A 20,374-nucleotide genomic window follows, 5' to 3' on the forward strand; every position below is an offset into this window, starting at 1 on the left:
TAGCTCCTAGGATCATTCAGGCACGCAAACCCCTCCACCAGTGCCTCAGGAGGGGGAAGCAGTGCCCTGCACACACTGTTTAAAGTGGGAGTGGGAATCTGCTGACTTTGACTGGGGACATTCTCAGACGGTGGAAGGAGTACTTTGAGGATCTCTTCAACCACACCGACCTGTCTTCCCCTGAGAAAGCAGAGGCCAAAGGCTCAATTGTGGACTCGTCGATCCCCCAAGCTGAGGTCACTGAGGTAGTTGAGAAGTTCCTCGGTGGATGAAATCCGCCCTGAGTACTTCAAGACTCTGAATGTTGTGGGGCTGTCTTGGTTGACACGCCTCTGCAACATCGCATGGCAGCTGGGGACAGTGCCTCTGGACTGGCAAATGGGGTGGTGGTCCCTCTGTTTAAGAAGGGGGACCGGAGGATGTGTTCCAACTACAGGGGGATCACACTCCTCAGCCTTCCTGGAAAAGTTTATGCCAGGGTACTGGAGAAGAGAATTCGGCCAATAGTCGAAAAATTACGCAAAGTTTTTTCTTTTTCTTTTTGGCAGCAGCTACCTATAATTTATTAAGAAAATGCACATAAGAAGACATTAAAAGAACAAAAATCCTAAAAACAATAATAAATGACATTTATTAAAAATGGAAAAAGGGGGGAATATAAACAAATAACTATAAACATAATAAACTAGGGCAAACACAAAGAGCACACACAGACTCAAAAAACCAGCTGCCCCAGAACTAGTGAATGAAAGACAAAGCAGTAACAAAAGAAAAACAAGATACATACACAGCAAATGCTACAGCATATTTTGGGATTCTGAAGATACTATTCCAGCAAAACCCTGATGTAGACTATATAACTATGCGCAAGAGTTTAGAAAAGAAATTCAGTGTTTACTCAGTTTATGTAAATATATCTTAAATGTAATTTAATGTCTAACAAATTATCAGTGAAACAGATGAGGGTGCTGGGAAGGAGAACCCAAACACAGGCCAGGGTCCAAAAAAAAGAGAATTTATTAACATAAAGGATAGTAATAAATGTCTATATATGAAAACATAAATGCACAGAAAGTAACCAGGCAAAGTCTTGGGCTGAAAAAAATAATCCAATCAGAAACGGGCAGTAATCCACACAGGAAAAAGGGTAATCCGAAATGTCAATAACCAGAGCGCAAAAAACGGAACCAAAACAACCGGCAGCAGAGAAAACTCACGTAAGGAATGACAGGGAAAAAAGGTAATCCGAGACGGGAAAATCCACACGGAAATAGAAAACGCGAGGCACAGATAACGCTCAGACCGGAGGCTGGCAGGAGTGACTCAACAAGCGACGTAGTGACGAGAGATCATCTGGCGAGAATCTAGCATGAACGGCGTGCTTAAATAGCAGTGCCGAGTATAAAAGTCATGCGACAGGGAATGACGTCACCAGAGTGCGCCGCGAAGGTGAGCTTCGGATGAGTGCGCTGACAGTACCCCCCCCTCCACGGGGCGTCTCACGACGTCCCACCAGGCTGGTCGGGGTGGTCACGATGGAACTGGGAGAGGAGGTCCGGGTCCAAGATGTGGCGCGCCGGAACCCAGGAGCGTTCCTCAGGGCCGTACCCCTCCCAGTCCACCAGGTACTGTAGACCCCTCCCACGGCGTCTGGAGCGCAGGAGCCGACGGACAGTAAACGCAGGGCCGCCATCAATGACCCGGGCGGGAGGAGGGGGTCTGGTGGAGGGAACCAGTGCACAGGCCCGGACAGGTTTCAGCCTGGAAACGTGAAAGGTGGGGTGGATGCGAAACACTCTGGGCAGCTTGAGCCGGACCGCAGCTGGATTGATAACCTTAGATATAGGGAACGGTCCAATGAAACGGGGAGCCAGCTTCCTGCATGCAATCTTCAACGGGAGGTCTTTGGTGGAAAGCCACACCCGTTGCCCGACACGGTAAGGAGGAGCGGGGCGGCGTCTGCGGTTGGCCCAGCGAGCATAACTCCGGGAAGATCTCAGCAAGGCGAGGCGGGCTCTTCTCCAGACTTGACGACAGCGCCTCACGAGGGCCAAGGCTGAGGGAACTGAGGCTTCTAGCTCCTGTGTGGAGAATAATGGGGGCTGATAGCCATAGGCAGCCTGAAAAGGGGAAAGACCCGTGGCAGCAGTAGGCAGAGAGTTATGGGCATACTCGACCCAAACAAGGTTGGAGGCCCAAGACGAATGATCCTCGGCACAGAGGAGACGGAGCCCCGTCTCCAGCTCCTGGTTGAGCCGTTCCGTCTGCCCATTGGACTGGGGGTGAAACCCAGAGGAGAGGCTAATGGAGACGCCTAAGAGCTGGCAGAATTCCTTCCAAAAATTGGAGGTGAACTGGGGTCCCCTGTCCGAGACTATATTCCGGGGAATGCCATGGAGCCGGAAAACGTGTTGGAGGAGGAGCAACGCCGTTTCCTTGGCTGAAGGGAGTTTGGTCAGGGGGACAAAATGGACGAGCTTGGAAAAGCGATCGACCACAGAGAGGATAGCGGAGTAGCCATCAGAAAGAGGGAGGCCGGTAACGAAATCAAGTGAGATGTGGGACCAAGGTCTGCAAGGGATCGGCAGGGGCCGCAGGAGGCCGGCAGGGCGAGATCGAGAGCTCTTGTGTTGCGCACATACTGGGCAGGCAGTGACAAATTCCTGTGCGTCATGTCTGAGCGAAGGCCACCAGAAATGACGCTGGAGAACCGATAGGGTCCGAGGGAAACCGGGATGACAGAAAAGCCGAGAGTTGTGACACCACTGAAGAACTTGGGAACGGAGCTGGTCAGGGACATAAAGTTTGCCTTCAGGACAGTCAGTAGGGACCGGCAGGTTAGACACGGCTTGCTGAACCCTTCTTTCTATCCCGAGTCGAAGCGCCCGAACAGTGACAGAGGGGGGAAGAATGTGTTCAGCAACGGCCTCGACGGGATCGGGGGAGAACTGACGAGAGAGAGCATCTGGCTTCCCATTCTTCGTTCCCGGCCGATAAGACAGCACAAAGTTAAACCTGCCGAAAAAGAGTGCCCAACGAGCCTGCCGGGGTTTCAGTCTCTTGGCAGTCTGGAGATATACAAGATTCTTATGGTCAGTCCAGACCAGAAACGGTAGTTCCGCACCCTCCAGCCAGTGCCGCCATTCCTCCAAGGCGAGTTTGACTGCCAGTAGCTCACGTTCGCCGATAGTGTAGTTACGTTCAGACGAGGAGAGACGGCGTGAAAAGAAAGCACACGGGTGAAGTTTATTGTCCTTGACGTCCCTTTGAGACAAAACGGCCCCAACTCCGGTATCAGATGCATCAACCTCAACCACAAATTGTCGCGTGGAATCCGGCAAGGAGAGGATGGGGGCAGAGGTAAAAAGCTGCTTCAGCTTCTTGAAGGCTTGCTCGGCTTGAGGCCCCCAAGAATAAGGTTGAAGAGGAGAAGAGAGCTGGTGCAAGGGTGCAGCAACCGAGCTGTAACCCCGGATGAATCGCCGATAGAAATTAGCGAATCCCAAGAACTGCTGGAGCTGCTTACGTGTTCCAGGGCAGGGCCAGTCCCGAACAGCCTTGATTCTGTCAGGATCCATCCGAACACTCCCTGCTGCCAGAATGAAACCCAAGAAGGTGGTTTTCGTGACATGGAAATCACATTCCTCAGCCTTGACATATAACTGGTTCTGCAAAAGCCTCTGGAGCACTGCACGGACGTGATGGATGTGTTCCTCAGGTGTGCGGGAAAAAATGAGGATGTCGTCCAAGTAAACAAACACAAATAGGTTTAACATGTCCCGTAAAACGTCGTTAACCAGTGCTTGGAATACTGCTGGGGCATTGGTGAGGCCAAACGGCATCACCCGGTACTCGTAATGGCCAGTGGGAGTGTTGAATGCGGTCTTCCATTCGTCGCCCTCACGGATGCGGACTAGGTGATAGGCGTTCCGAAGGTCCAGCTTGGAGAAAATGGTGGCCCCCTGAAGGAGCTCAAAAGCGGAGGCCATGAGAGGCAACGGGTAGCGATTTTTAATGGTGATGGCGTTCAGACCCCGATAGTCAATACAGGGTCGTAGAGTCCCATCCTTCTTCTCCACAAAGAAAAAACCTGCACCGGCTGGGGATGAAGACGGGCGGATAATGCCTGACTCCAAGGACTCCTGTATATACTGGGTCATGGCTTCCCTTTCAGGCTTGGATAGGTGGTACAGGCACCCCCGGGGGGGGGGCAGTGCCTGGCAGGAGGTCGATAGCACAGTCATAAGGTCTGTGTGGTGGTAGGGAAGTGGCACAAGCTCTACTGAACACTTGACCCAGATCATGGTATTCAGCAGGCACCAGAGAGAGATCGGGGGACAGGTCCTCCTTGACTGATAACGAGCGGGGTGCCAAGGTGGTCAGGCAATGAGCCTGGCAGTAGATCCCCCAACCAAGGACCCGGCCGCTGGACCAATCCAGGTGAGGGTTATGTTTCTGCAGCCAAGGTAATCCAAACATGACTGGTGCATGGGACGAAGGGATAACGAGGAAGGAGATCCACTCCATGTGTTCCTTGGTGACGGACACCAGCAGGGGCTTGGTGCGGTAGCGAGCTCGGTGAAGGATATGGCCATCCAGGGCCCGTACCTGGAGACTAGCGGGTAGAGGTTCAGTCTCGATCTCCAGCTGACGCACTAACTCCTCATCAAGGAACTCCGCGTCAGCTCCAGAGTCAACGAAGACCGCTAGATCATGTTCTTGGCTCTTGATCTGGAAACGGGCTCGGAGAAGTGGCTTGGGGGAGGCTAAACACCAGAGGCTCGCCGTGGGCTCCTCCGTCAACGGCGAGCCCTGTCTTTTGCTGGGCATGCGAAGGCAAAGTGTCCTGCCTTGCCACAGTAGAGACAGAGGTCGTGGGCCCGGCGCCGCTCCTTTTCTGCTGCGGACAGGAGATGCCGTCCTATCTCCATGGGCTGGGGAGGTGGAGGCGAGTGTGATCTGTAAGACTCCGAGCGGGTCTTGACATATGGGTTTCTGGGAGGCCCATATGACCTGTCTGGTTCGACAGGGGGCTTGGCATTCGGGGTTCTGGGAGGCCAGGAACGGGTTGGGCGTGCCTCCTCTCTTCGTTCCTGGATACGGCGATCGATCCTGGTTGCCAGACAAACCAGGTCGTCAAGCTCTCGAGGGAGTTCTCGGGCCGCGAGTTCATCCTTCACCTGGGGGGACAAGCCGCGGTAGAACGCGTCGTAGAGAGCCGTGGGGTTCCAGCCACTGTCCCCAGCTGCCATGCGGAAATCCACAGCATACTCAGCCACTGAGCGGGACCCCTGAGATGATTCGAACAAGGCTCGAGTGGCGTCCATCTTAGGCAGAGTGGAGTCGAAAACCTTGCGCAGCTCAGCCGAAAAGGCATCGAACGAGAAGCAGATGACTGACTGACGTTCCCACTCTGCTGTTGCCCAGATCTTGGCCTTCTCAGATAACAAAGAGATAACGTACGCTACCTTGGACCGATCCGAAGGGAAGGAGGAGGGTTGAAGCTCGAAGATCACTGAGCACTGCATCAAAAATGCACGGCAAAGTCCCGCCTCACCAGAAAAACGCTCGGGATGGGGCAGGTGTGGCTCCCGAATGGGGTTTATGTTCTGCTCGACCACGGGTTGGGGGGGCTGGGCAGGTGGCCTCGTAAAGGGCGAGGAGGCCTGTGTCGTGGCGAGCATGCTCATGCGCCGAATGAGCTCATTGGTGGATGCGGCTATCTCCTTGAGTTGGCGCTCATGCGCAGCGGAGGATTTGGACAAGGAGTCGAGCTGGGACTGCATCTCCTGAGATCCTGCTGGGTTCATTATTGGCCAGATGATACTATCAGTGAAACAGATGAGGGTGCTGGGAAGGAGAACCCAGGCCAGAACGCAGGCCAGGGTCCAAAAAAAAGAGAATTTATTAACATAAAGGATAGTAATAAATGTCTATATATGAAAACATAAATGCACAGAAAGTAACCAGGCAAAGTCTTGGGCTGAAAAAAATAATCCAATCAGAAACGGGCAGTAATCCACACAGGAAAAAGGGTAATCCGAAATGTCAATAACCAGAGCGCAAAAAACGGAACCAAAACAACCGGCAGCAGAGAAAACTCACGTAAGGAATGACAGGGAAAAAAGGTAATCCGAGACGGGAAAATACACACGGAAATAGAAAACGCGAGGAACAGATAACGCTCAGACCGGAGGCTGGCAGGAGTGACTCAACAAGCAACGTAGTGACGAGAGATCATCTGGCGAGAATCTAGCATGAACGGCGTGCTTAAATAGCAGTGCCGAGTATAAAAGTCATGCGACAGGGAATGACGTCACCAGAGTGCGCCGCGAAGGTGAGCTTCGGATGAGTGCGCTGACACAAATAAACTATTTAAGCTAGCAGGTTATTATACCAAAGATTTAAAATAACTTTGACTCTTGTTGGCTGTCAAACTCTAGGTCAGTATTAAACCTCGCCTTTATCTTTGATATCCTTGAAAAGGTTCGACAGTCTATTTCTAGTTCAACAGTCAAACTTTACTTGCACAGCAGTCACATAAATGATATCATTCAATCAAGTGTAAGGCCTCATCACAATACAGATGTAGTGCTGCTTAAAGTGGTAAATGATCAACTACTGCGCTCTGATTACGAATGTATCTCTTGCTTGTATTGCTTCATCTTAGTATAGTTTGGCTGTCATGGGCCCCAATGTTAATCTAAATATATTAAAAAAATTTTGGGTTATACAAGCTACTTTATTAGACAAGTATTACCCATTCACCAGTGGACAGCTTTATTACGATACAGAAAAAATTTAAGGTCAATATTTCTTCGGCAATCATGAAAGACCCTGATGATCTTACCGAAGATGTCAAAATCTTACACAATTCAAAATGTTATTCATGTATTATGTTTTTTATCATCAGTTCGGGTAGATGGGGCTCGTAAACCTGGGGTGGTAGCTCATCTAGGAGAAGGAAAACTCTGATCTCAAACATTCACTGCCTTGCGGCTATACCCACTCATGGGAAGGCTAAGGGAGTAAACCCCGACAGAAAATCCGGAGACGGAGTCCCTAAGGCGGTCCGACATTGATTTCAAAGTCACTCCGGCAACTCCTGCAACGCCGCTGGTGCCAAGCTGTATCGACATAGTCGTTCCCTTGGGCTCACAAGCTGCGTGGAGAGGGGGATCTGCTGCATGGGCAACAGCTGATTCCCTATTCTGGTTTGCCCAGGCTTTGTAGCTCCACTGGAGAGGACACTCCAGCGTCGTCTCTGGCGTCGGCACAACACGGGAAGCAGCAGTCTACCGGTTCTAAGCCGTAGCTCGTTTGGCGTAGAGCTTGGCGCCAAAGGCTGCTTTCGATTGTGGGAGAGATCACCATGTCTCATTGGACAGCTACCGCCCGCCTCAAGCTGGGCAGCCCCCAGTCAATGAGGTGCTGTCCCGCCATAGCCTGCTTGCTTCACTGGGTGCGTGGAGCTTAGAGAATTATCTCGACAAGCAGACTACAAACTCTGCACCAGGCAAGTTACAAAGAAGAAACAAGAAGACTCCAGCTCTTTGTTTTGCAAGCTGGAACGTCAGGACCTTGTGTCCTGGATTCATCACTGACCTGCAGAAGGTAAACGATGCACGGAAGACTGCCGTAATGGCAGGGAACTCTTCCGACTGAATGTCGATATTGCCTGTCTTCAAGAGACCCGATTGGCTGGCAGCGGCACCATCAGGGAAACCAATTACACTTTCTTCTGGCAAGGAAAGCCTTCGGATGAACCTAGGCAGCACGGTGTCGGCTTCGCTGTAAAGAACACACTCGTCGCCTTCATTGAGACTCCGTCATCGGGCACTGAGAGGATCCTTGCTCTCCGGCTGTCAACATCATCAGGACCAGCCAAAATCCTCAGCGTGTATGCCCCAACCCTCTGCTCAAACCCAGAAGAAAAAGACCAGTTCTACGAGGCTCTGGATGAAGCAATATCTAATATCCCCAGTACCGAAGGCCTCTACCTACTAGGAGACTTCAATGCGAGAGTGGGAGCTGAAAACGAGGCATGGCCCACTTGTCTCGGCTCGCACGGAAGGGGTAAGATCAACGAGAATGGCCAGCGACTGACCGGGCGGCCACGTCTGCGGTACAAAGATGTCTGCAAAAAGGACATGAAGATGGCCAACATCAACGTAAACAATTGGGAGAGCTGTGCTGACGACCGCCCTGCCTGGCGTCTTGCTTTCAGACAGGGCGCTCAGAAAGCCAAGGTGGTGAGAAACACAAATCTCGCTGCAAAGAGAGCCAGGAGGAAGGCAAACCAACAACAGCCTCAGCAAGCATCAGCATTAACCTGCAGCAAGTGCAACAGAGACTGTCAATCCAGGATTGGACTTTTCAGCCACTCGCGAAGGTGCAGATGGGACACCTTAACCGGAAGCTACACCATCGTCTCTTGAAGACGGACGGATGCCGAAGATGTTTTTATCATTACAGTGATGTCCGTAATCATTTTAATAGAAACATGCTCAACAATTAGGAGCAGGTATTGTAATAAATCTGCTGGATAACCAGCTCTGAGCTGAAGGATATCTAGGTGACAGCCTATGAAATACTGGAGGCTTATCACAGGAGGATGAGAAGAATCTGGTTTTATAAGGTGAAATATTATTTCCTATATTTCATGGTCCTTGTGCCATTATAATTATGGTGAGAGTGATGAAAGGTTGTATCTTAAATCATAAAGCAACAAGGTTGTGTCATCACCATTAACAAATAAGACTAAACAGAGCAAAATCTAAATTAGGCACAACATAAATGGTTTACTACACTACTCTTCTTATACAGGTTTCTACGGAAGCTGGAGCTTATCCCAGTGGACTTGAGGCATAAGGCGGGAGACACTGGGCAGGGTACACACATGGCCAATTTTGAGACATCAACAAGCCTACAGCTGGTTTGGACTTACTTCCATTTAGAGGGATGTACTGTAACTGCTAGCTCAACAGTGAAAGACCTGGGTGTTATATTAGACGGCAACTTGTCTTTTGAAAATCATATGGCCCATATTACAAAACCAGCCTTCTTCCATCTTAGAAATATTGCCAAGCTAAGAAACATCCTATCTGGATCTGATGCTGAGTTGTAGTTCATGCATTCATGACCTCTAGACTTGACTATTGTAATGCATTACTAGGTGGTTGTCCTACATCTTAAGTAAATAGACTACGGTTAGTTCAAAATGCAGCTGCCAGAGTTCTAAACAGGACAAGAAAATATGATCATAAGGCGGGAGACACACTGGGCAAGGTACACATATGGCCAGTTTAGAGACATCAACAAGCTCACAGCAAATATCTTTCGACTGGTTCAAAATCAAATAATATACAGAGTATACAGAGGAAACCCCTGAAGCACAGGGAAATCAAACAAACTCTGCATACATAGGGTGAAGGTGAGAATCCCAACACTAGAGGTGCAAGGCAAATATGCTATCAAATAAATTACTGTGCCTTCTGGATAAAATATATAAATATATGTTTATCATCATTATGTGGATTTAAGGATAAATGTTTATGAATATTCAGGAAATAATTGTCTGTCCAAGCTGAATAGTTGGTATGTTTACATAAGGCCTATGCATTTGTTTACTGGGAAAGATTTTTAGAATGAAGTTCTGTGTCCTAAAGCCATTGAAGTACTTTGTAATGAAGTACAATGTACTGTTACTCTGTTAAATACATTGCTTCACAAAGACTATAATACACTTGAGCTACAAGTCAAATCAAGGAGCTTTTATTGTCATTTCAACCATATATAATTCTTGCAGTACACAGTGAAATGAGACAACGTTTCTCCAGGATTGTGGTGCTGCATGAAAGCAAAGACAGAGCTAAGGACGTAGTAAGTACGTCTTAGCCATATAAAGTGCAATTGTGCAAAGTGGGGCAAAATTGCAGCCCAATACAAATAAGACAAACTAGACAGTGCAGGACAAAGGACAGTGCAGATAAAAAATTACAAGACAAGACAAGAAAGACAATACACAGAACAGCGAATGCTGAACTAAAGTCTATGAACAGCATTCGTACATAAGTGTCTTTATTGTCCAGGTGGGTGAGGGCTAAATAAAGGGCTGTGGCAATGGCATCGTCCGTGGAGCAGTTTGGACAATACGCAAACTGTAGGGGGGTCCAGTGAGGGTGGTAACTGGGTCTTGATGTGCCTCATAACGAGCTTCTTGAAGCACTTCATAACGATGGGTTTGAGTGCGACAGGACGAGAGTCATTGAGGAAGGAAACTGTACATTTTTCTCAGCATGGAGTATGGCTTGGGGATGTCACATCTCAGAGTAATGCATGTGCTGTAGGCCGCCTTGTTTCAAATTATAAAGGATAGTGTTCCCACCAAGCCCCATCCACCTAGTTCCCTTTTTCTAAACAATTTAATTGGGCAAACATGTGGTTTATTACCAGTCTAGACAAACAAAGACCAACTCCTTATATAAACATTATAATTAGACTAACAAAGTCATATTAACATATGCATGTTACAGCCCCCTTTTCTGCAGTATATAAAGACAGATTTCAGTTGCAGATTTTGGAGTATCAGATCATCCAGACTTAACTTCGAAACAGTGAGTGTGCATTCCAACATTATTGGGATTGTTTGTGATTCTGCTCTATATATATTTTCATGTCATGCTGATATAATTATTTACTTTATTTACTTGTTTTGTTGGACAGTCCATGATGAAGAAGGCAGTGCTCTTGTGTTTTGTCCTGTTTGCGGTCATTTCTGTGACCGCCGCTGCTCAATGCACGCAACAGCGAACAGGTAAATAAACACATGTAGATGTCATGCTGTGCTCATGTCTGTTCATACTGAGATGCCATAATGTTTTTCTTTTTTCAGCTCTCATTTGTGCCGATGAAAAGAAAGTGTACAGTCCTGGACAGAAGTGGGTGAACAGCAAATGTCAGTTTTGCACATGCATGCCTGGAACTATGAAATGCTGTATGGGGTAATTAAACACAACAGACATTATACAAGCACAGGATGACTATTTCTAGTAAATTGTATAACTGTTTTAAACACACAATTATCTACAAATCCTCTGGCATTCTCTTTTTTGTTAAGTTCTTTGTCTGTTTTCTCATATATTTATTTGCAGAACACGAGATGCAGCAGGAAAGTGCAAGAAACCTGAATAGCAGCACCGCTGGAAAATAAATCCAGAAATTTACAATGACGGATTTGAGTCTCCATGTTGTTACTGTGATTAATCAAATGATGAGACTCATTTTATACAATGTCATGAAATAAATAATGAAGATAAATAAAGCAACAATGCATTATGCAAATTATGCAGTTTTTTGTTTTCTTTTTGGGCAGCAGCAGCTACCTATAATTTATTAATAAAATGAAAGGAAAAGCACATTAGAAGACATTAAAAGAACAAAAATCCTGATTGGGGTAATAAATGACATTAAAGATGAGGAAAAAAGGCGTCGACTTCTACGGTAAAGGGAAGCACACACAGACCCAAAACACTTCACTACAACTAGCTAGGAGCACAATTTTGCAGTATAAAGTCTGTATTATTTAAAGGGTGTAATTTCAAACTGGTGTTTCATGGGTGCTGTGGTGTAGTGGTGAATCCTGGCAGTGACATAACATTTTCATGTCCATAAATGTTATCCAGCCTTGTTTTTTTAAAGTATAAGAAAACATTAAATAAAATAATTAACATTATGTAATTTTTTATAGATGCTCTATCACTTGATCTGCCTGCTAGTGATGCTAGTGAAATGTCTTCTGTGCATACAGTATGTAGAGTCTGAGTGTGCTGTATAGTTTAAGTGATAAAAACTAAAAAAACACCCGCATGCAGACAACCCCATTTTCCTTTCATTTAACAAACCTCAGTCATTGCCCAAGAACTAGTGAATGAAAGACAAAGCAGTAACAAAAGAAAAACAAGATACATACACAACAAATGCTACAGCATATTTTGGGATTCTGAAGATACTATTCCAGCAAAACCATGCGCGAGAGTTCAGAAAAGAAACTCAGTGTTTACTCAGTTTACTTAAATTTATCTTAAATGTAATTTAATTTCTGACAGATAAACTATTTAAGCTAGCAGATTATTATACCAATGATTGAAAAATAACTTTGACGCTTGTTGGCTGTCAAACTCTAGGTCAGAATTAAACCTTGCCTTTATCTTTGGTATCCTTGAAATGGTTCGACAGTCTATTTCTAGTTCAACAGTCAAACTTTACTTTCACAGCAGTCACATAAATGATATCTTTCAATCAAGTGTAAGGCCTCATCACAATACAGATGTAGTGCTGCTTAAAGTGGATAATGATCAACTACTGCGCTCTGATTACGATTGTATCTCTTGCTTGTATTGCTTCATCTTAGTATAGTTTGGCTGTCATGGGTCCCAATGTTCATCTAAATATATTAGAAAAGTTTAGGGTTATACAAATTACATTATTAGACAAGTATTACCCATTCACCAGTGGACAGCTTTACTACGATACAGAAAAAATTGAAGATTAATATTTCTTCTGCAATCATGAAAGACCCTGATGATCTTACCGAAGATGTCAAAATCTTACACAATTCAAAATGTTATTCATGTATAATGTTTTTTATCATCAGTTCGGGTAGATGGGGCTCGTAAACCTGGGGTGGTAGCTCATCTAGGAGAAGGAAAACTCTGATCTCAAACATTCACTGCCTTGCGGCTATACCCACTCATGGGGAAGGCTAAGGGAGTAAACCCCGACAGAAAATCCGGAGACGGAGTCCCTAAGGCGGTCCGACATTGTTTTCAAAGTGAATCCGGCAACTCCTGCAACGCCGCTGGTGCCAAGCTGTATCGACATAGTCGTTGCCTTGGGCTCACAAGCTGTGTGGAGAGGGGGGATCTGCTGCATGGGCAACAGCTGATTCCCTATTCTGGTTTTCCCAGGCTTTGTAGCTCCACTGGAGAGGACACTCCAGCGTCGTCTCTGGCGTCGACACAACACGGGAAGCAGCAGTCTACCGGTTCTAAGCCGTAGCTTGTTTGGCGTAGAGCTTGGCGCCAGGGGCTGCTTTCGATGGTGGGAAAGATCACCATGTCTCATTGGACAGCTACCGCCCTCCTAAAGCTGGGCAGCCCCCAGTCAATGAGGTGCTGTCCCGCCATAGCCAGCTTGCTTCACTGGGTGCGTGGAGCTTAGAGAATTATCTCGACAAGCAGGCTACAAACTCTGCACCAGGCAAGTTACAAAGAAGAAAAAAGAAGACTCCAGCTCTTCGTTTTGCAAGCTGGAACGTCAGGACCTTGTGTCCTGGATTCATCACTGACCTGCAGCAGGTAAACGATGCACGGAAGACTGCCGTCATTGACAGGGAACTCTTCCGACTGAATGTCGATATTGCTTGTCTTCAGGACACCCAACTGGCTGGCAGCGACACCATCAGGGAAACCAATTACACTTTCTTCTGGCAAGGAAAGCCTTCGGATGAACCTAGGCAGCACGGTGTCGGCTTCGCTGTAAAGAACACACTCGTCGCCTTCATTGAGACTCCGTCATCGGGCACTGAGAGGATCCTTGCTCTTCGGCTGTCAACATCATCAGGACCAGCCAAAATTCTCAGCGTGTATGCCCCAACCCTCTGCTCAAACCCAGAAGAAAAAGACCAGTTCTACGAGGCTCTGGATGAAGCAGTATCCAATATCCCCAGTACCGAAGTACTGGGGGAATATACCGAAATATTATTTCCTATATTTCATGGTCCTTGTGCCATTATAATTATGGTGAGAGTGATGAAAGGTTGTATCTTAAATCATAAAGTAACAAGGTTGTGTCATCACCATTAACAAATAAGACTAAACAGAGCAAAATCTAAATTAGGCACAACATAAATGGTTTACAGCAAATATCTTTGGACTGGTTCCAGACTGGTTTGGACTTACTTCCATTTAGAGGGATGTACTGTAACTGCTAGCTCAACAGTGAAAGACCTGGGTGTTATATTAGACGGCAACTTGTCTTTTGAAAATCATATGGCCCATATTACAAAACCAGCCTTCTTCCATCTTAGAAGTATTGCCAAGCTAAGAAACATCCTATCTGGATCTGATGCTGAGTTGTAGTTCATGCATTCATGACCTCTAGATTTGACTATTGTAATGCATTACTAGGTGATTGTCCTACATCTTAAGTAAGTAGACTACAGTTAGTTCAAAATGCAGTTGCCAGAGTTCTAAACAGGACAAGAAAATATGATCATAAGGCGGGAGACACACTGGGCAAGGTACACACATGGCCAGTTTAGAGACATCAACAAGCTCACAGCAAATATCTTTCGACTGGTTCAAAATCAAATAATATACAGAGTATACAGAGGAAACCCCTGAAGCACAGGGAAATCAAACAAACTCTGCATACATAGGGTGAAGGTGAGAATCCCAACACTAGAGGTGCAAGGCAAATATGCCATCAAATAAATTACTGTGCCTTCTGGATAAAATATATAAATATATGTTTATCATCATTATGTGGATTTAAGGATAAATGTTTATGAATATTCAGGAAATAATTGTCTGTCCAAGCTGAATAGTTGGTATGTTTACATTAGGCCTATGCATTTGTTTACTGGGAAAGATTTTTAGAATGAAGTTCTGTGTCCTAAATGTAGCAACCCGAATGCCCAGGGAACTCAGGTGCATACAAAGAAAATCCACCACAGTAAGCATAAAATAGAAAACACATTAAACTTTATTTAACAGAACATAAAAATAATTTGGGTCGTTCACCCTGACCGGACACAGTCCCCCAGAGCAGCCTCCTTCAGATGGTATACTCAGCAGACAAAAGATAATAGAGCTTCCTACAGGGAAGAGTAGTTTCACTGCAAACTGTATGAGCACAGCAATCTCCACCCCATAAACCCACCACAAATCATTAATAATGCACCCTCAATATCAATACATCACACAATTAAGCACACAAAACCTGTTGGGGCTCTATCAATCCCCGTCTCTGATTCCCCACAAATTGGTGGGAAGCTACCCAAGGGGTATACCCAAAAGGGTACAGGAAGACACAGAAAATCAAATGTACTTAAAAAGAGAAAGGAAAAATAAAAATAAAAACAAAATCCCCTAGCCAACCATTAAACCAAATTACACAAACTTAATAATTCGAAAAGAAACAAAACACCAGCTGGCTAGGGATTTAACATACATTCACAACAGGGAGCAGTCAATTGTACAAAAAAGAAAACCCAAAAGAGAACAGCGACTAGTCACTATCATCCAACAACCTATAACAAAATAGGCCATTTAATTATTACCAGTCACACTCTAATAAACAAACCAAATAAAAATTAAACATACCTTAACGAAACGAAACCAACCAGCCAACTGCACGGTGGTCCCGAACATCAAACCCACATTCTAAATAAATTAAATCATTTGCATACATCACTTATAACCAAACACACAAACAAAGCAAATAAAAACAAACAAAACATACCTTGGCAAAACAAATCCACAATGATCCTGAGTTTCAAACTATCACATGCTAAAAACAGTAAAATACTTATACCGGGGGAAATATACCGGGACTAATGGTCTCACACAGCTACAAGCCGAGCACCGGGCAATTGCTAACAGGACCCCAGCCGCCCTTCGCTTTCGCCTGTCCTTTAAATAAGCGTGGCTTATTGGCAATCCGTAATAGGGTTAGAGACCCCGCCCCTCTTTGTTACCTTGCTACAATCCACCCCCTGGAATTCTTGTCATTGCCCCAATAACAAAAAAAAAAAAAAAAGGAAAAAATCAACAAAAACTGTTATTCACTATTAATTGACTGCTCTGCAACCACAGAACGGGGCAATCTGTAAGGGTTACAATGACAACCAGCAGAAGTCCTACTAGACCGCCGCAAGGGACCCGGACTTTGTGGCTGCTCTACCTCTTCCGTCGCAACTGAGTCAGGAACTAAAATTAGCTCATCTAGGTGATCAACATCGTCTACCTGATCTTCCACCATTACAAGAGGCCCCCAAAATGTCTCCTCCTCATCCACTGAGGAACTCAAAGCTAAATCTCCAGTACCCGGTCCAATTGGCAAATCAGATGTATCAATACTTGATTTTTGTATAGCACTCCTCAATTCTGACCGATGCACTGTCCTAACTGGGCCCTCCCCTGATACCGGTCTTACGGAGTACACGGCCTCGTGTCCACAAGGACCTCTGACCACCCTGTAAACACATGGGTCCCAAAAATCCTGAATTTTATTCCTTCCCCTAACATGATTCCTCAGATACACAAGCTGTCCCTCTTGTAATCCCTTATCATTTACTCTCTCATTGTGTGGTTTATTCCGCTTCTCTGCTTTAACTTGCAACTGTTGCCTTACATGACTATGTGCTACCCTTAAACTCTCTTGATGACCCTGCACCCAGTCCTCAATGGTACCAAAACTATCCTCCATAACACCCTTCCCTAAAAGGAAATCCACTGGGAGTCTAGGGTCACATCCAAACATCAGATAATAAGGAGTCATGCCAGTCACATGATGGGCGGTGGTATTATACGCATAAACAACCTGCGAAAGATGACGGGGCCAGTGTCTCTTTTGTGCTGGTGGCAGAGTCCGCAACAGATCATGGAGGGTGCGATTAAATCTTTCGCACTGCCAGTTTCCCTGAGGGTGGTAGGGAGTGGTCCTACTCTTTTGGACACCATACATTTTACACAACTGCTGAATCACCATACTCTCGAAATTCCTCCCTTGGTCCGAATGAATTCGACTTGGTGGTCCGAAACGATGAAACCACTGCTGCACCAACATCTGAGCAACAGTACTAGCTCTCTGATCTCTGGTCGCAATAGCTTGAGTATACTTGGAGAAAACATCTGTAAAAACCAGTATATTTTCTCGACCATCACTTGCTGGCTCCAAAACTGTGAAGTCTATAGCCAAGACCTCATGTGGACCAGAGGCCTGAAGCGTACCCTGAAATGACCGAATCTTTGGTTGGACTGCCTTACTTAAAATGCATCTTTCACATTTTTGACACCACTGTTCTACTGTTTTTGTCATACCTGGCCAAAAGCACCGACTACGAACCAGCTGGAAAGTACGATCAATGCCTTGATGCCCATGGCCATCATGCACACTTTGAAGCACCTCATCCTGCAAACATTGGGGAAGCACAACCTGGAAGGTCTCTTTACACTCTCCTGGCAGTCGTATTACACGATGCAGCGCACCTCCTTTCTCCCTTAACCGATCCCAGTGCCGCAACAACTCCTTACTCCCTGCTGACATCACATTTCGCTCTTCTGATCTAGGCTGACACCCAGACCTAAAAAACTTTAACACTGGACCAATCACTGGATCAATTTCCTGAAGCAAAGAAAGGTCCTCAACCGTCCGCCCGGCCAAGGCAACAACTTCCCTACACTCCACCTCCCTCCATGCTTCTCTGGACGGAGACTCCCCCAAAACGGGCGGAATGTCAGTCCCGGAAGCAAACCTCTCTAAATATTGCCTCGACAGGGCATCTGCATTACCATTACTACGACCTGGGCGATATCTTATAGTGAAATTAAACGACGCCAATTGAGAAGCCCATCTCTGTTCCACCGCACCCAATTTTGCAGTCTGGAGATAACTTAGTGGATTGTTGTCGGTAAAAATAGTAAAGCTACTCCGTAACAAATATTCTCGAAACTTTTCGGTTACTGCCCATTTCACTGCCAAAAGTTCGAGCTTCATGGAGCTATAATTATCCATGTTTCTTTCGGTGGGCCTCAGCCCCCGACTAGCATACGCAATAGGACGAAGTTTTCCATTATGCTCCTGAGAAAGTACAGCTCCCAGCCCTCCATAGCTGGCATCTACCTCCAACACAAAAGACTTAGTGAAGTCAGCATAGGCCAGGACTGGGGCAGTAATCAAACGCAATTTCAGGGATTCAAAAGCATTCTCACACACTTCATTCCACTCTGACCCTAGTGGAAGCTTTGGGGTTTTACCCTTGTGTTTGGGCCCACTCATCCGATTCACCAGCTGATGCAATGGAGCCGCTAGAGAAGCAAAACCCTTAACAAAGCGACGGTAATAACTGGCAAATCCAAGAAACGATCGTAATTCAGCCAATTGTATAGGACGTTTCCACTCCCGTACCACCCTTATCTTATCGGGATCAGTTGCCACTCCCTGAGCAGACACCACGTGTCCTAGGTACTTAACCTTTTTCTGAAAAAAAATTACACTTGGACAACTTAATCTTCAATCCTTGTCGTTCAAGTCTGGAAAACACCTCTTCCAACCGTTTCAGATGCTGACTAATAGAAGAGGAAAACACAATCACGTCGTCAAGGTAGAGCAACACTGAATGGTACCGCTGATCACCAAACATGCGCTCCATCAAGCGCTGAAAGGTGCCCGGTGCATTACAGAGGCCAAATGGCATACGATTAAATTCAAATAAGCCAAAAGGTGTACAAAAAGCTGTTTTGAACTTATCTTTCTCCGCCACTGGTACCTGGTTATAGCCACTGGCCAAATCAAGATTGGAAAACCACTTCGCACCTGACAATGCATCTAGTGACTCCTCAATTCTAGGAAGTGGATAGGCATCCTTACGGGTTTTTGCATTTAGTTGCCTATAATCAACGCACAACCTGATAGTTCCATCTTTCTTAGTCACTACTACAATAGGGGAAGAGTAAAAGACTACTACTTTCCCTAACAACTTGACTATCCAACAGTTGTTTAATGTGTTTCTTTACTAAATCATACTGTGATGGAGGAAGGCGACGATAGGGCTGGCGAACAGGAATATCATCCTGTAACGGAATCTCATGAACAATCAGCTCAGTACACCCTATATCTCCCTCATCTTTAGAAAACAAACGAGAGTACTTAAGAAGAAGAGACTTTGCTTGCATGGCTTGTTCTTCAGTTAACCCTTCGAATGAAGGAAACTCCAAACGTTCTACAGTGTGGTCCATCAAGACCTGTTGAGTGGCTATATAAGCCACACGCTCTGAGGCAGTCTGGCTGACTGAAAAGGCCACAGGGGCGGGGGCCTCCACTTCCACTGATGCCACCTGCACTGTACCGACCACTCTCCGTGGAAAAAGCCAAACGTCCAAAGAACCAACATTCGTAATAGGAGCATATAATGTACCGTACTCTGCTTGTAGGAGTGCTGGGGAGACAAGTATCCCCTCAGGGAGGGTACCTTCTTCTGGGCCCAAAGGCTCCAACAAAAATTCTGCTAAAGGAAACTGGGGACATGTCACAGGTACCATAGAAAGAGTTCCAGCAGCGATACAAACAGGCTGATCTCCTAACACCTTTACCTTAAATGCAGTTGTTGAATTAAGAACGGCCTCAGTTTTCTCACACTGCCTAAGTGCACGCCGAAACCCCGGAGTGGCTGATTGTATTAGCGGGGTCTGGAATAACCCAGCCCCATATTGATCAAAAAGACTCTGATAACATTCCCTCAGAACATTCATCCCCAAGATACCCGTAGTGATGGTCTTACGAGTTTGTAATGCTGTATGTATAGGATCTTTTACAATCAAAATACCACGCCTTGGAATGCACTGATTTAAAACATTCACGTCTAATTCCATATAACCTATATAAGGAATATCAAGCCCATTAGCAGCTTTTAAACCAAGCCACTCACACTCTTGCTTTTTTACATGAGAAAGATACTTATTAAAAAACTCTCGGTCACAGTCGTGACCATAGAACCCGTGTCCACTAAACATGGAACATTCACATTATCCATCTTTACACCTAAAGCAGGACATTGTCCTACTAACCGATCATAAACTGAAGAATCTGCACAGGAGCCCTCTACCGTTCCTCCCAGCGTATGGCTCAATACGCTGGGGGTCACTAGTTTTCCGACAGCCCAGAGGGTTCTCTAACTGGTTCCCCCCATGAGTATCCGGACCAGTATCACAGTACCGAGCAATATGCCCAGGTCGGTTACATTTAATACAAATTGGTCTACCATCCGGTGCAAGCTTAAATCGATTGTTCTGACCAGAAGGTTTACTAATAGCAGGAGCGAGGTGCTTTACCAACAAGTCCAACTGTGCCTGTTGTTTCAGGACTATATTCTTAAGTTCTATCAACTCTGTAGAAGACTGAACACAAAGAGCCTCACATCTAGGTGTAACATGTGTCTCGTAAGTATATGGGGTAGAGCGTACCTGCTTGTCTCTGTTAGGTTGCCTTTCGCCAACCCACTGGACAGCCTCCCGTCGTACTTCTAAAAGTGACATAGTCTCTCTACTTCGTACCAACCTTTTCAGCTCCCTGCGAAGCATAGAGTCACGCA

General features: G+C 46.0%; 1 long non-coding RNA gene and 1 pseudogene across 1 annotated transcript; one reads left to right on the forward strand and one right to left on the reverse strand.

Annotated features, from left to right (window-relative positions):
- Window positions 1-1,400: 1,400 nt before the first annotated feature.
- LOC125146326 lies at window positions 1,401-19,224 on the reverse strand (annotated as a pseudogene).
- Window positions 10,554-11,346, forward strand: LOC125146320. Its single transcript, XR_007144772.1, has 4 exons — window positions 10,554-10,616; window positions 10,726-10,816; window positions 10,895-11,003; window positions 11,154-11,346. It is a non-coding gene; the product is annotated as an uncharacterized LOC125146320 (long non-coding RNA).
- Window positions 19,225-20,374: the final 1,150 nt, after the last annotated feature.

This window comes from Tachysurus fulvidraco, chromosome 14, assembly GCF_022655615.1.
Source record: "Tachysurus fulvidraco isolate hzauxx_2018 chromosome 14, HZAU_PFXX_2.0, whole genome shotgun sequence".
NCBI lineage: Eukaryota > Metazoa > Chordata > Actinopteri > Siluriformes > Bagridae > Tachysurus > Tachysurus fulvidraco.